General features: G+C 36.8%; 1 protein-coding gene and 1 long non-coding RNA gene across 3 annotated transcripts in view; one reads left to right on the top strand and one right to left on the bottom strand.

Annotated features, from left to right (window-relative positions):
- The window catches only part of LOC6582314 (ephexin-1), a 28,033-nt gene extending 14,874 nt beyond the window's left edge, over positions 1-13,159 (bottom strand). The window contains exon 1 of one of the 2 annotated variants that reach the window (XM_015162378.3): positions 12,741-13,159. The gene's annotated coding sequence lies outside the window, so the exon portion shown is untranslated. Of the gene's footprint in view, positions 1-5,529; positions 6,093-12,740 lie in introns of those variants that run through there. The other variant, XM_015162380.3, reaches the window with a different exon arrangement.
- A 7-nt stretch (positions 13,160-13,166) lies between these two features.
- LOC116804316 lies at positions 13,167-15,234 on the top strand. Its single transcript, XR_004364280.2, has 2 exons — positions 13,167-13,433; positions 13,511-15,234. It is a non-coding gene; the product is annotated as an uncharacterized LOC116804316 (long non-coding RNA).
- The last annotated feature ends 592 nt before the right edge of the window (positions 15,235-15,826 follow it).

Raw genomic sequence — 15,826 nt, 5'->3', positions numbered from 1 at the left:
CAAAGTCATAACAACTGCATAATTCTTAAGAGCAATCAAATTCTATACATAAACCTGTTCAAAATGATTAAAAATAAAATTTAAAGTATTGATTCTTATCTGCTGGCTAAGCTAAATTTCATTGCTAAAATATCATCAAAATTATACTTTTGGAACGAGCAACGTGGCGTATGCGCAATTTGTTGGCTGCAGCTAAGCTTTGCTTATGCCACACTAAGTGGGTTTTAGTTACGCACACACACACACACATTCACACAGCATTGCGTATGCGTGATATGGTTTTTTGGCAATTCGATCTTATCAAAACTTGCGCACAGTTAAGGAAAAGATATAAAAAAAACAAGATTTATATATATAATGAAATGCTTGCCCAACTGCCAAAGCCGCACACGTTGTTCGCCAGTTGCCAGCCCCACACACCGATCCGACCAGTCGCCCACCTGCCGGAGCTCACGTTTTTGTCACACACACTCACTCACACTAACACTCACACACAATTGTCAATTATAATGAGCGATTACATAAAAAGCGTACAACAAATTTCTTTGCTTCACTGTAAAATAGTTTTTTAAGCCGCTTTTGTTGGCTGCCATAGTTGTCTGCTTCTTCTTCTTCTTCTTCTAATACCACCTTGCCATCCCGCTGCTGGCCCTCAAGCCCGAATGGCTCCTTCAGCTGCTTGTCAGCAGCGGCGACAAACGCGTTGCGAATAACAAAAATAATTTAACGCTATGGCAAATGGTATTTAAACAAAATATTAAATAAGAGTCAGCTATACACACACACACACACACACACACTCACACACCAGCACTGTCACACACACACACTCGCTCAGACAATTGCAATGTAAATAAGAAGCTAAATTTGTTGATTACGCAAACGCTTATTAGCCATATAGAAAAACAGTCAAATGAATAGATATATAAATTTGTATACAATATGCAATATAAATTATGTACAAATATATATACATATTCACTTGACTGCCTTCATTTGTGGCTTATAGAAATATGGCCTCAAAACTCTATTATCATCAAATTTCACGTGCGTAAGTAAGCAAAAATAAAAATTCATTAAAATCTAATTGTCATTAAGTAAAAATAAGCAATAACTGCATAATTCTCGATCAAAGCTACCCAGAAAAAAATATATATATCATCATCATTATCTCATTATTGTATATACGTACATAAGCTAATATGCTCGATTTTCACCTCATGAACAAGCATTAAAACAGACAAAATCTCATTTTCCCATACCCTCTTCTAGATATACATTTATAAATAACATTTCAATGTGTGATTCTCTCTTATCTACTGTGAATTTCAGAGATCTCGTGAATAAATTCCAAATCCAAATCCCTTGTCTATAAATATTTATTCCGAATTAGCATGCAAAATCAGCTTAAAAATCAATTAGTTTTCAACTCGAAACAGTCGCAACACATTTAAATGGATATTTTAATGCGTTAGCCGCTGCCTTATTGGATCGCTCGATCAGCCAATGTCAGCGGCTGTCACCTGTTGCAAACTAAGGCCAGGTGAACAGCTTTTTGGGCCCGGCCAGCAGCGCACAATAAAGCCAACTTTGAATGACAGAGAGAGAGAGAGAGAGAGAGAAAAAATCAGCAACAAATGCTTTGCATATTAAAAAGTTAAGCGATAAACCAAAATGGAAAATGTAAACAATGCAAAAGTTTTAGTAAAATGCATAAAAAAAACTAACATATAAAATATATGTGAATGAAAACAAAAGCCTGGCAGATATTTCAAAGAGACTCACTCTCTATATATGGAGTGCTGCACCTGCAGCTGTGACAATTTTTTGTTTATACGTATACCCTGTAATTTTTGCATATGCAAAGGGAAAGGAACGTTGAAATTGAAAGTGAGTATGCAACATAGAGAGAACAAACCTTATCTGATATTTGCAAATGATAGTTAGATTACAGGGTATCTGTAGTTCAACTTCTTCAATTGCATAAAGAGAAATTTATAAAACTGCAATTTCTTCTATTTTATTTAGAGTCAGCTATTTACAGGGTATTTGCTGTTTAAGCTCTGTGACTTTTAAGCTGCTTTTATATAGTTTTTCAGCATTTGCATGCTGTAGTCGTAATGCAAATGACTCCGTCAAGATGCAGCGCCCATAAACAAACGCAGATGAGACGGATGTGCATTATAAAAACAACAACAAACAAAAACATGATCATAATTTAAGTGAGATTTTTACAGTTACACTTGCATTTGACCAATTCAAAAGTTAAGGCTAGGCTGGGCTGGGTGAAAGTGACAAAAGTTGTAAAAAAAAAAATTATCACCTTTTTTTTATAAAGATAAAGATAAATAAACGAAAATAGCTGAGTGAATGAGCTAAATGCAAATGCCAAGCTGCAGCCTAATGTCTAGTCAATGACTGATAATCGTATTGTTCATCATTCCATGCAGAAGAAGAAGAAAATGCCCAAGAATCGACGATTAGGCACGCGGTGGCTAATGAAACAATCAATGGCTAGATAAGCGTGCTTTGTGCAACGGAATGAATGCGGAAAAAGCGCCAAGATAAGTATGAATTATTCAACATGATAAAACAAATACCTATACACATTAATCTATATACATATAAATATATAATATATAGAAATTTCAATAAATTAATTCAGGCACAATTTATTGATACTAAAGCAAAGAAGCTGCTGAGACAAATCTGAAACTCTTAAGTTTGACTGGAAGAAATACTCATTAAAAATTGTGAAAGTTTACTTTTCTTTTTCTTTAGGGCCTTTTGTTTTGTTTTTTATTCTTCTATCTTTCGGCTTATTTGACTAATACTGCGGATAGCTAATGAACTGTCTCGCTAAAGATTTAGTGTAGATGACGTCTTGCATTTAAGAAACCAACGAAATGCTTGAATATTAACTTAATTTCTTTTCCAAGTAATACAGAAGGAAGAAAGGCAGATAAAACTAAGAAAATTATTTAAAATGGATTAAAGCATTCACTTTTACTCTTCTATTCCCTAGTTTTCCTAATACTTAACAATATGCTGTTAGCAGACTACGTTAGGTCTACATAGGAAAGTTCTTGAAAGGGAATGGTTTGTATAATTATTTAATTTTCTTTTTCTTATATAGAGCATAAATGAGGCTTACCGAATACGTTAGTTATACGTTATAATACAAACAAACAAATAAAGATTATGCTTATAGTCAATAGAATTTAAGGCACACTTGACTGTAAATCCATTATATCTGACCTTTAACTTTAAGCTAGTTGACGAAATCTATTTATAGTGTAGCGTATAATTGCCAACTGCTTGTTTCCACATAATTGATATTAAATTCTCTTTCATTTATTTATCATATTTTAACTGTTGTTTAACCACACTTTACGTCACATTTCACTCACTGCCTAACCAAGACCTTCGACTGAAAACTATTTGTTGTCTAATGTATTCAAAGAAAACTTGCATTTGTTTTTGGTAACGTTGGTTGCCCCGACAACCGATCCACGGTGAATGCAACCACCAACCACCCGACTAACTAAAAAACTTGACTCTGCTGGCCGTTGGCAACCCCTAAAAATTATGGTGAAGGAAATTCAACCCTAAGCCGTCAATGCCGCGCATTGGGGCTGGTCAACACGGCGTATGATTTACACCACATTGAATTAGCGTAAACAAATATCAAAAGTTAAGGGCGACTGGCTCAACGGTCGATAGTTTTCATTATTGCCTTCACTCGGGGGGCTTGTTCCTATTTGCATGACATCTGCTCGTTTATTATATACATCTGCTGGCCTCTCCATAAGTCTCGCTGTTTGTCTGCGGCTCCCTTTGTGCGATTTGGAATTGGTGAAGTATGTTTCTTTGTATGTGTATTATCGGTGTCTGTTTTCACTATATATTCATCCATCTTATGTCTGCTAGTTCGCCTTGCTTCAAGCGAATTCAATCAACAAAATTAAAGTTCATCTTGCATATAGAAATATGCTTCAAAGACAACATTTATATAGAGTCCATAGTTAGTTTTATGAAACTATCTTATGTATTTTTAATAGGTTATACAGTACATATTAAAAATCAGCTAGATTCTTAAAGTTAATAGATATATGAAATATAAAAATGCCAACTAAATGAACTCCAATCAACATATATACAGATCTTATATTCCTTGCGTTCAACATATCTATTATCAACGATAACCTCTTTGTGCATGTACAAATGTTACACTCAATAGTTTTATGTATTTAATAAAACTTTATATATGCTAAATTTTACAAGTCTACCTTATCCAATTTCAAAGTTCGTTGGGTTTATACTCAAGGACACAAAAAGGTAAACCCAATGTGCGATTTCTTGCGCAAAACCGCATTCCAAATATATAAACAGACTCTGTTCCTATGAATATATATCTACATATCGAACAACTGTATAATAGCTAAACAGACTGATAAGCTGTGAAGGATTACTCATGTTTGTTTATTTGTTGTGCTTTCGAAACACATTATATACATACCGATATAAACTAATTATTCACATTTCCAATTTGTAACCAGACACGCTGTGGGCTAATACCAGTGCATTTTATCTGTAGTTGAAGTTTTTGGCATCTATCTAATGTGCATATGTGTGTGTAAATCAGTAGGTATGTATTTATGTATATACTATATAGTTAACTGCATTCCAAGCATTTTACTAGCTCTCGCAAAAACTCCGAAAGAACCGCAACAAAAGCCAGTCAGGGGAGCGCCGGTTGAGCAGGGGACGTGGTGGGCGCTGAAGGCAGTCTAAGAGACCGCATAAGGCACAGAGGCGTGTAATTATCGTGTAGCATTGGCAAACTGAACTTAGCGTTGCTTGTAAAGGAAAACCTTAGTTTGGGTATTATTAATTTGTTAGCAAACATGTAACACAAAAGGGAGTATACTTCTAGCTTCAATTATTTGAGTGCGAATTTGTTATATATGAATGTATATATATCTATTTTCATAAAACATTCAACTATATACATATATTATATGGGTATTATTAATTTGTTAGCAAACATGTAACACAAAAGGGAGTATACTTCTAGCTTCAATTATTTGAGTGCGAGATTGTTATATATGAATGTATATATATCTATTTCCATAAAACATTCAACGATATACATATATTATATAATTAATTTTAAAAATACCATATAAATTCTAAAGGAAGCGTATTCAATGGTTGAAGAATCAAAGTTTTTGTTCTTTATTCTTATCTCTCTTTCTTGCTGCTAGCACAACGGTAGCTGCGCTGTCGCTGTCGCTGCCTCTGCCTATCCCACTGCCGCCTAACAGTTAGATGAACGAACGCTGAGCTCAGCTGTGCTGTAGGCACAACACGGCCAGCGTTAGCCATAGGCCAGGCAGAGGTCAATATCAGAGGCCAAACGCATAAGAAGACGACAACAAAAAAAGTCACAGCTAAGCAGTTTACAGTTAAAGAATAGCAAGAAAAAAGATAACACCAAAATGCAAAAGTCTCATTTCATTTAATTACCATTAAGCCAGGCCACAGCTGTACAAGCTGAGCAAGAAGAAGCAGCAGCAGTAGCACCAGAAGCTGCCATATATAATCCACAACTAGGCACAAAGAAGACAAAACATATGCGCAGAAGAGAGAAAAACACTTTGCAGGCGCTCAAATTGGCAGGCTTGGCAAGCCTCGCACACACATACACACACGCACAGCCTGTTCTTGGTGAAATTTGTAGTGCAGAAGCTGTTGGTGTTGTTGTTGTAACTATTTTTATATGTGTGGGCTTTTGTGGCCAAGTGGTTTGGCTAGATTCTTGGCTCAATTTGATTTTGTGGGCGTTTCACTTTTGCCAGCCACTTTCGTTTCACCTTACACACACACATACGACGTGTGTGCCAAATTTTGATTACATCGATTATTGCACATCATTTTCAATAGCGAAGACAAACATTAAACACAAATGAACAGTTTAATATGCGCGCGCAGCTCTCGACAACGAACACACGCATAAAAGCGACACCCGGACCTAACAAACTGACGAAACGACGACCGCACCGAACGACGACTCAAGACCAACTGACTAGCGAAGCTGCTGCTGCTGCTGCCGCTGCCGCCGTTGAGTAGCTGAGCAGCGACGCAAGCAGAGCAGAGCCAACTTTGCTGCAAAGAGAGCACGACCAACTTCGCTGTGAGCGTCGCTGCGATGCGTCGCGACGTCTACGCTTGCGTCGTTGCGCATTCCTCTGTGCATTAGCTGCATTTTATTCTGATTCTTATGCTTATGCTCTCCGCGCTGGCTGCGCAGCATTTCTCCGCAAATATGCGACGCCACCTCCAACCCCTTTTCATCAGCCCACATAGCGGATGCAACTTGTAACTGGCAACTGGCAAGTTGCACTGCTGCTTAAACAGCGCTTGTTCTTTGTGGCAATTGCTGGTGTTGCGTTCATTGGCATTTGCCTTGTAGACATCAGCGTTTTAATTAACTTAACAAATTTTAATTAAGTCGCTGGGCACTCTAATTGATTTAAAGCTGCTGCCATCTCAAGCACCACACCTCTGTGGAATGTGTCTGCACAATTGGCGTAAATCCCATTAGAGACGCGCACGGAAACAAGTTTGGGATTTGTTTTGTGACGAAAGCCAAACACCAAAAAAAACTAATACACACAAACAGACCCACACACTGAAGAGCGCGCTAAAGACTCGACAAAAACAAAAAATAAGAAAATAAAAAAATCGAATACCCGTTCGACTTGCAAGTTCTTGCCAAGTTCAACGGACAGCTGCACAAAGCAAACGTCACAAAAAACAAAAACACAACGCAAACGCAAAAGCAATATAACGTTTATTGCTTTTGCTTTTTCGTGTGTTTTCTTGTGTGCGAGCGAGACGCAGCGAAAGAGAGCATGTTTTAGGGTGACCATACCGAGCTGTTAAAGCTATTATGGTGGCCGAAATATTGGAATGCACTTAACAGGCGCGCTCAAACAGCGCCAAGCATCAAAGTAGGCCCATCAAAAAGCGTAGACAATGCCAAATAAAACAGAAATACAGAAAACCAGAAAAAAACTGTGCGAACATTTCGCAAAGCTTCAAACAGCGACAGCGACCTGCAAACCTGGTTTTCATTTTCATTCAATTCAAACAGACTGCAAAAACAGCAGCCAAACAAGGCCTAAGAGGCGGCAGGCGGGCGTGGCATGTGGGGCACAGCATGTGGCAAGAAATAACGACAAGTACGACTAGCATTGCAGTTGCCACACACTTGTTGCACACTCTTCGCTAGCCGCCTTTACCCCTCTCGGCCACGCCCCTTCACTAATTTGCATTTGTGCGCCACATCTGCGCCACGCCCTGCACGCCCATCCGCCCATTCGACTGCCACATGTGAAGCACAGCCAATTCATCATTCGCAGCAAAAGAAGAGCAGAAAAAAACAAGCATTCAAATGGAGCTTTAATTATTGCCATTTGTTAACACTTACCAAATTCCACGTGAACTTTTCCCTAATCAAAACAAAAGCTAATGCTAAAACAGAGATAATTATTTAGCTACATTTTTAGTATTTTAATAGATCAGATATATATATATCATATAGCAATAGTTCATCTTGAGCTTATCTATAATGATTTCAAACTTAGCTAATAATATTTTTCTTCTTAAAACATAATATCTAATTGGATTTTTAATTGGTCTAGTTAACGAAGTGCACAATTTCCATTTGGTGTCTAATTTTAGACTCTTTCAGATCTGCCCAGCTGAGCGGGTGAAATATATATCCGAGCTTTCAGCTGTGTTGAGAAAAACAACTTTCCAAATGTCGCATGCAACAAATTGGCGCGTTATTAGTGGGGTATGCACGACTGGAGAAGCATTTCGTTGAATTCATATTAAGTAAATCTAAGTTAGTCTTCACTCACGAATTGTTTTAACTTATCTTAGTTTTAAATCAGCCACATGAAACAGCACCCAAAATAATATACACAATCAACTTCATTCTGAGCTGAGGGTATCTGAATCGAAATAGAAGTATGAAATCAGAGAACTGAAAATCTTAAATATGATATGGCAAATTTTCACCTGTGGCTGAGTTCTAAGCGCTCGACCTTGTCTCTGGTAAATCAAGCAGGCAGGGGAAGGGCCAGGGGCTTTACCTAATTCAAACGTGATTTGTGTCCAATTCGAAGCGAGAGACCGTGCGCCACGTACTTGACGCGATCAACGGTCAATGATTCGTGATTAATCAGTTAACTGAAACCGAATCGCAAAAGGAAGCCGAAGACGAAGACGAAGAACAAGAAGCAGCAGAAGAAAGTTGATAGAAAATCAGCTAATTAGCGCGTGGAGCACATAAATTCAAAACTATATAAATGGCATGACTCGAAGTAAAATACGCCGCCGATACAAATCAAAGAAGTCATCCGTATATGCAGCACTACATAGTATAGAGCTGCATATATATATTTATATTTTTTCAACGCTGTTCTTATCAATTCATAGGTTCGGCCTTGAGATTTGGGCTTCCCACACGCACACATTTAGATTATAAAGTTTATAATACCTGTCTCTATCAAGTGGTGCTATAGATTAGACGGCATATGTGTCCATTTATGTGGAGTGAGCTCATCTTTATGACTAGTTCGCGTTGAATGAACTCTCTGGGCCAGCTGAGTGGCTACCACAGTTGAGTCGCCCACGATTTGACATCGTTTCAGAGCTGCCAAATTGTACAACATTGAACTATATAGAATACTATACTATATACATATATATTCAATGTGAAATCATTGTCGCACGACTGGCCCAAAACCAAATGCCAAATGCATAACAATGAGCACAGAAAAAACAATCCACTTCGATGTGGAATTTCACAAAAAATAAACATAAATCAATTGAGTACTGTGAAAAGGAATAAAAATAACACCTGATGATCATTGGGGCTGACAACTTAATTAGAATAAGAGCGAAAGACGTGATGAAAGCTGAGATTGATCAGTGATCTGACGGGCAATTGATCGCTGAACAGTGGGATGAATTATCAATGCTTAGTAGCTGAACTTATTAGGGATCAGTCCCATAATTGGTCATTGATATAGTGAAAGAACTGATCACTGATCATTAAAAGGACCAATAATAAAAGGGCTCGGCGGTCAACACGATCATCACATTAGAGTTGATCACAGATTAGTTTGCCGAATCAATCAATGATCCGTATCAGCAGTGATTAATGATCAGTAGAGGAACTGATCAGTTGTCATTCGCAGATTTCATCACAGACGCTTCACAAAATTAATAATAATTTTTGATCCGAACTGATCATTTGACGCACAAATGATCACTAAAAGGTTAATCAGCTGATCGGATTTAGTCGCTGATTTAGGAATTCGTAAAATAACAAAAACTAGTTAAAAGTCAAAGCAATTACGTGTTTATCCACATAAATATACATATATATATATATACGTATATAGACTTTTATACATACATATATATTTCTGTACACTTAGTAAAAAATTGCTGACGCGAATTGTATGCGAAAGCAAAGTTCATTGTCTGACAAGTGCGATTAATACATGGGCAACTACTACAATTTACGAGCTTACGGATCCGAAATTAAAATTCGAGAGCGGGAAAAACAGCTGCCACGTGCGTGGCATGGCGTGGCTAAACTTTTCTGTGAGGCACTGTAACTGACCGGTTTGCAAACAGTTTGTCCAGCATGCAGCACTTGATTCGCTTTCTTCGGCACCACGATCATGATCATGATCATGAGTCACAGCCGCAGGAATGCCCAGTCAAATAAAAAAGTCACAAAAAATAAACAAACTAAAGTTGAACTGGGGAAAAACAGGTCAGTCTCTACACTCACCAAAAGAACTGCTAAAACAACAGAAATTGAGGAAATAACATAAACTGGGAAAATACTAAAGCGTAGGGAAAACTTAACTGAGCTTTGCAGCAGAGTCGGTTGTAAATCTTAAAACAAAGTCAAGTATTTTCAATCTGTAAAAATGAGCTTACATCCGTAGAAGTATGTAAGAACTGGTTGACATCTAGGAATCGCCAACAGGCTTGGGATATTACTTTTAAAAGGATCCATATACAATTTTCATTTAACAGGTCTAACTGAAAGTAATACCTCACTTAAAAAATCGATTGTTAAATTTCGAATCTCAATATATTTCTTCTCTCATTATGTTTTACTTTGACTCTTCTACTCTACACTGAGCACAAAGCCTATACACTGTTCTTTGACTACATGAAAGACAATATTTATAGTTTCTTCTACAACTTCTCTTTAGCATACAATATTTCTACATACTTATTACTCATATTATTCATATAGACATATTGACTTAAATGTTTCTTTTTGGTTTTAATCTTAACTTTGGTATACAAAAACGTGCTGCTTTTGCTATTTCGCTTTGGACTGTTTCACAATATTTTAGACTTATTTTTCGTGTAGTTATTTTTGCAAGTCAGAATACCTATATATGCGACCGATTTCTGGGAAATTTCAGTGCCATCTTTTTGGCCAGTGTATCGTTAGCATAAAGCTAATTCGAGCTTAAATTGAACGTTGAGTCAGTCAATAAAAAGTGTCAGCGCGCCCACTATTAGATTATTTTGCATCTATGAGATACATAGATGCAGATACAACAAAATTATGCGAATATGCGACGCCCACAGCATCGCCAAATTATAAGGCAACAATAATGCTTTAAGAAATCTAGTTACAACAATTGAACGTGCGGTAATGGGCTATACACGACTGCAAGATACCCTGAAGAAGGTGGAAATGCGACCTTCATTGTCTTTTTTTTTACGAGGTTTGAAGATGGTCTGAAAACTTCCAAAAACAAAAGTTTGATGTAGTTAAAAAAGTTGTTAGTTTGCTGTGCAATTTCATATCTCTAGTTCTTATAATTCTTGTGATTCTGATTCTTACAGACAAGGGTAACTACGGCTTGATCGACTCTGCTAACGATAATGATCAATCATACCATATATATATCCGCTTTTATATATACGCTTTTTTTCTGCTCGCATATTATATACCCTATGCATGCCTTCTCAACAGGCATGAATAGTTATGCAAATCTTGAGCCAAATAATTATTAAAAACAAAAACAAAATAAAAGAAAAGAGGCTGTGAACAAATTTGGTGTGTGCTCATTCCCAAGAGACTTTCATTGCAAATGGAAATGGAAAGTGAAGTCTTGTCAGATATCGTGTGCGTGTCCATACTATATCATTTGCCTGCATAACTATATTATTAACTATATTATTATATTATTATGATCACTTGTTAGCAACAACGAGCGACAAGCAACGGAGACTTGGCAAATGTTTTTATTACAGAATTACATTGACATTAACAAACAAACAACATCCAAATGAAGGCCAGTTTACGTCTCTGTATTTGTCTTTATGGATTATGTACAAACATCGTATACTTGCCCATGTTTGCCATATTGCTCAGCTTGTCTTTTATATTATTTTTGAAATGAGACAGGAAGAAATTGTTAAATAAGTAAGCAACACTCGGCTACACAATCAGGCAGAGAAATATGAAGTCTGATAAACTCTATTTTGTTTACAAATGTTTTCCCAATTAGCAAACCCGTTGCGCTTACTGTTTATTCTTTGTTATTTGCTTTGCTCTTTTCTATGCGATTCTCATGGCCTCAATTACAATTAACACTTTGATTGATTAATCGAAATTCGATATCTGCATATTTTTTGATGATTTATCATTATTTTTCTGCCTTCCATTTCGCAGACTTTTACTTGGATAGAGTGTAACAATTTGACCCTGAAAGCTTTCAGGTCTGACGATCGACATTTTATCTCTCTAAATTAATCACTCATTAGATTCTTGTCACTCTCTTTTCCTCATTCATTCTGTTTACTATGCTATTCGCTTCCCATTGATTCGTATGCTGCCTGGAGCTTTACATATTCGCTCAGAGACTTGCAATAAAAATTGCTGTTGCGCAGTGTAATTGCAAAATGCAACTGCAACTGTCGCAAGTGAACTTTCAGCTACTTAAGACAATAACCATAAAGATATATGCGACCGGGAAGCGCTGAATGATTGCGACTGACACATGTTAAGCAAATATCAACTGTATATAAATAGATAAATAGAAAAAAAAATAAAATAAAAAACATACAAACAAACAATTGAATAGAAAAGAGTCAACGACAAAGATTTATGTCAGATCTCAAGTGATCTATTGCGTGTAGTCTACGACTTTGGGCTTGACTTCGAATTCGACATCGAATCTTAGCCGGCGGGCAAAACTTTCAGCGCATCTCGCAGAAGTTTCAGCCTTTATTTGTCTTTAGCAGCTTTCTAAAGTACGTAAATTGCGAAAGAGGGGCGTAAAAAAAAAACAAACAAACAAATAAATCAATTTTCTGCGTATGTATGTATATGTGTGAGAGGCTGTCTTCTGGCTCAAGATTAAAGCAGAGCAAAACTGAACAACAAATTCGTATGAATCAGAGAATTTCCATTGACATTTGATATCAGAGGAAGCTAAGATATATGTATGTATATATATATACATGAGCGCTTCTGTAGAAGCACGATAAGAGCAGCTATTTATCAGCTGTATTTAAGAGTTGTAAAAATAGGGGCGAAAAAGAACTCTCTTTGTTTTAAACTCGTAATATTAAATATTTAGTATGTCATCAAAGTAAACTCTTATCAATGCACTTACATTTTGACGGCTTTTCTGTAACGGCTATTGATAAACGATATGAATAATCTAACACTTCACTGTTTATTTATTGCTTTGTTATATAAAGACTTTATGTATTGTGCGACTTCTTTCATACACAAATTGAGCGCGCAATATGAATAGGAGATGAAAGCAACAAAAGCTTTTTAATGCGAATTTTTATACACTTTCAATGAGCATCGCAGCATTTGCCACATCTTGTGGCGCGCACACTTTTACTTTTGTTTTAATAGGCAACGTAGCACATTCGATCAATCATTAGCGCAGTTGCACAATTCCAATTGGTTTCGATAACAAAAGCGAACCGAAACCGTAAAACGTAGGCGAGTCCGAATCCGATTCGGAATCCCAGTTCGAATGCGACCCGTTTTTCTGCTTTATTTGCTTTCTTACGATCGCGTTCGCGGGCACAAACAGACTGAAAAGTGAGCGATACCTAAAGCTAAAGCGGCGCATGCTGCCAACGGCAGACGACGATACGAAGTTGCCTGCTGAAGCTTTAGTGCCGACGAGGTCAGAGCGCACGAAGGCACACTACAATAAAGAAATGGGCATTGAAAAGCTTGGCCAGTAGTCACTTAGTGTGTCGCTTTGCTAGAGCTTACAGGCGAAGTTCTCAGTTGCTGCGGCGCATCCCGAAGGTCAGTGGGAAGCAACTGTGTGCATAAAGAAGTAAGCGCGGAGACAATTAATTAGCTGCGACTATTTGTAACACAACGAAGCGAATTAACATATAAATTCGGTTGCAGGAGAAATTCAGCGCTGCAGCTAAGTGCGTCAGTGGGAAGAGAGACTTCATTAAAGCAATTACATACTTCCAATGCAGCGAATTATCGTGCTTTGCTGTAAGAGCTTTCACACGAAGTTCACTGTCGCTGAAGCTGTCTTGCTACTAAAGAGGGAATGCTTATGCATTAAGAAGTATGCGCATACATATGTAATTGCTTAGCACAGGGTGTTGAATGCGAAGCAAATTAGCTTTTACCAATTTCTGGAGTGTGCGAGCGAAGCTCTCTGCTAAGTAAAGAATGTATGGGTGTACAGAGCACAGCCAATGAGCAGTGACGCAGCTAGAGCTTTCAGGCTAAGTTCATCCTTATACTGCCAAGCACTGTAATGCATGCCAGATGCTCCCATTTGTTTGACCAAAAAAAAAAAATCTTCACCCAATAAAGAATTTAAAACATGTTATTACCAATGTACTCTCGCCTTTTTATCGCCCAAGGGGCTCGATCAGCACAAACAAGAAATGCTGCGCCGGACATTAGAAAGTAAAGTAAAACGCTCGAAGATGTTCAATGGAATTGCTTTAATGGCTGTCCATACAACTATAAATGTATGTATGTGCGTGTGTGTGTGTGTCCGTAGGCTAGTGTTCGTTGCTGCCCACCTGTGTGAAATTGGCCAAAAGTGAGCGTTTTACTTGCCCAATTTGTGTTGTCTAAGTTGTCAGACAGGAAGAAGACGACGATGATGAAGAAGAAGAAGACGATCATAGCAGAGGCTCCAGTTAATGTGAAAGTGAGGCGCACAGAGAATACAAATATACTGCGAATGTAGAATGACAGTGAAAATGGAAACTGGAAAGATGGAAAATGCAACGTGCTTCAGTTCCTATGGAAAATCGGAAAATCTAGACGAGACAAACGACTTGTTGTAGCCAAAAGGCTAGGCTAACTGATAAGCTGTAAAGCTTGTTTGCTTTAACATAAACTAAGAAAATACGAGTCTTGAAAGAAGTACGAATTTTATAAGCATAACCTTAGGTTAAATCTGTATAGTTTTATAAGTAGTGCTAATATAAATTAAAGGGAGAGATCGGAGGGCAACGAGTCGTATTATAAAGCGAATGAGTTTAAGTGTATATAAATATATTTCTTAGGAGGGCCAGAAGCTGACAAGTCTCCTAGCTGGGAAAAATTACAAGTAAGAGAGGTAAGACTTAATATTGTCAGAAACGGAAAACTGAATAGTCGATTAAGTACAAGTATAATTATAAGTCTCTTTAGAGCAAGACTTAACTTCGCCCACACACAAACTTTGACAAATCTCTTGACACTCTCATGCTCCATGACATGACTGTAAAGTTTTTGTTATCATAATTAGTGTTAGTCATTTTAAGCAGTATAGCATTTATAATATAATTAGCTCGAGGTTTTCAGATAAAACATGCCAGTTTGTTTCTTATCATTGAATTAACGCCTAGCTGCGTACTTCCTCTCCGAGGAATCCTCTGTATTTATTGCATTTTAAATCCCAATCAAAGTCATTTGTTTATGCTTAATTGTATATATATTCTTTATTTTTTATCCGCTTTACACATATACTCTTCTTTTTTAACTGTTAGTAAATTTTAAATGTTAACATGCTACTTACTATACTTTAGACTTTTAGCAAGTTTTATCGCTGGTGCAAAGTAGGGGTTCATTTTTATTTATTTTTCTTCTTATTTTTTTTTTTTTTTTTTAGATTAGAAATATTAAAAGGTTTATAGAGTAGAAGAGTTAATTTCGTTCTGTTGACACACACTTATACTCTCTTATATACTCTCTCTCGCGAGTAAAATAGTTTTAAAGTTTTTTTAGTATCACTCTACGTTCAATATCAAATATTGGTGCGACAAAATGGTGCAATATGTCATGCAATATGAGTACTAAATCGATTAATCAATTATAGCACAAGTGCTGCAAAAAGAGTGTAGGCGGGCTAGTGAACCAACCCAACAAAAAATATATGTATATATTTATATAGGTATTTGTATGTATGTATATGTATCGCATTTTTCAATTAATACTAAGTATATTCAAAAATTGTGACAGTAAAAATACTTAAAGCATTCCCCAATTACATTCTCTGATACACTCCATATACTTAGTAACTGATGCAAAATAGTCCCTGATAAATCTTGTTGATCTGCCCCTCGTGAGTCAACTAACATATATGCATATATACATCATACATATATAAAGTATATATGTTCTTTACGTTTATTAAAAACAAAATTGTATAACTTAAGCAAAAGGCAAACAAAAACACTTAGTAATTTCTCTCTTCTCTTCTTCAAA

The sequence above is a fragment of the Drosophila mojavensis genome, unplaced genomic scaffold, assembly GCF_018153725.1.
Source record: "Drosophila mojavensis isolate 15081-1352.22 unplaced genomic scaffold, ASM1815372v1 contig_74, whole genome shotgun sequence".
NCBI classification, from domain to species: domain Eukaryota; kingdom Metazoa; phylum Arthropoda; class Insecta; order Diptera; family Drosophilidae; genus Drosophila; species Drosophila mojavensis.
Note: the sequence above shows the minus strand (reverse complement) of the source record. Positions and strands in the feature narration are given on the sequence as shown.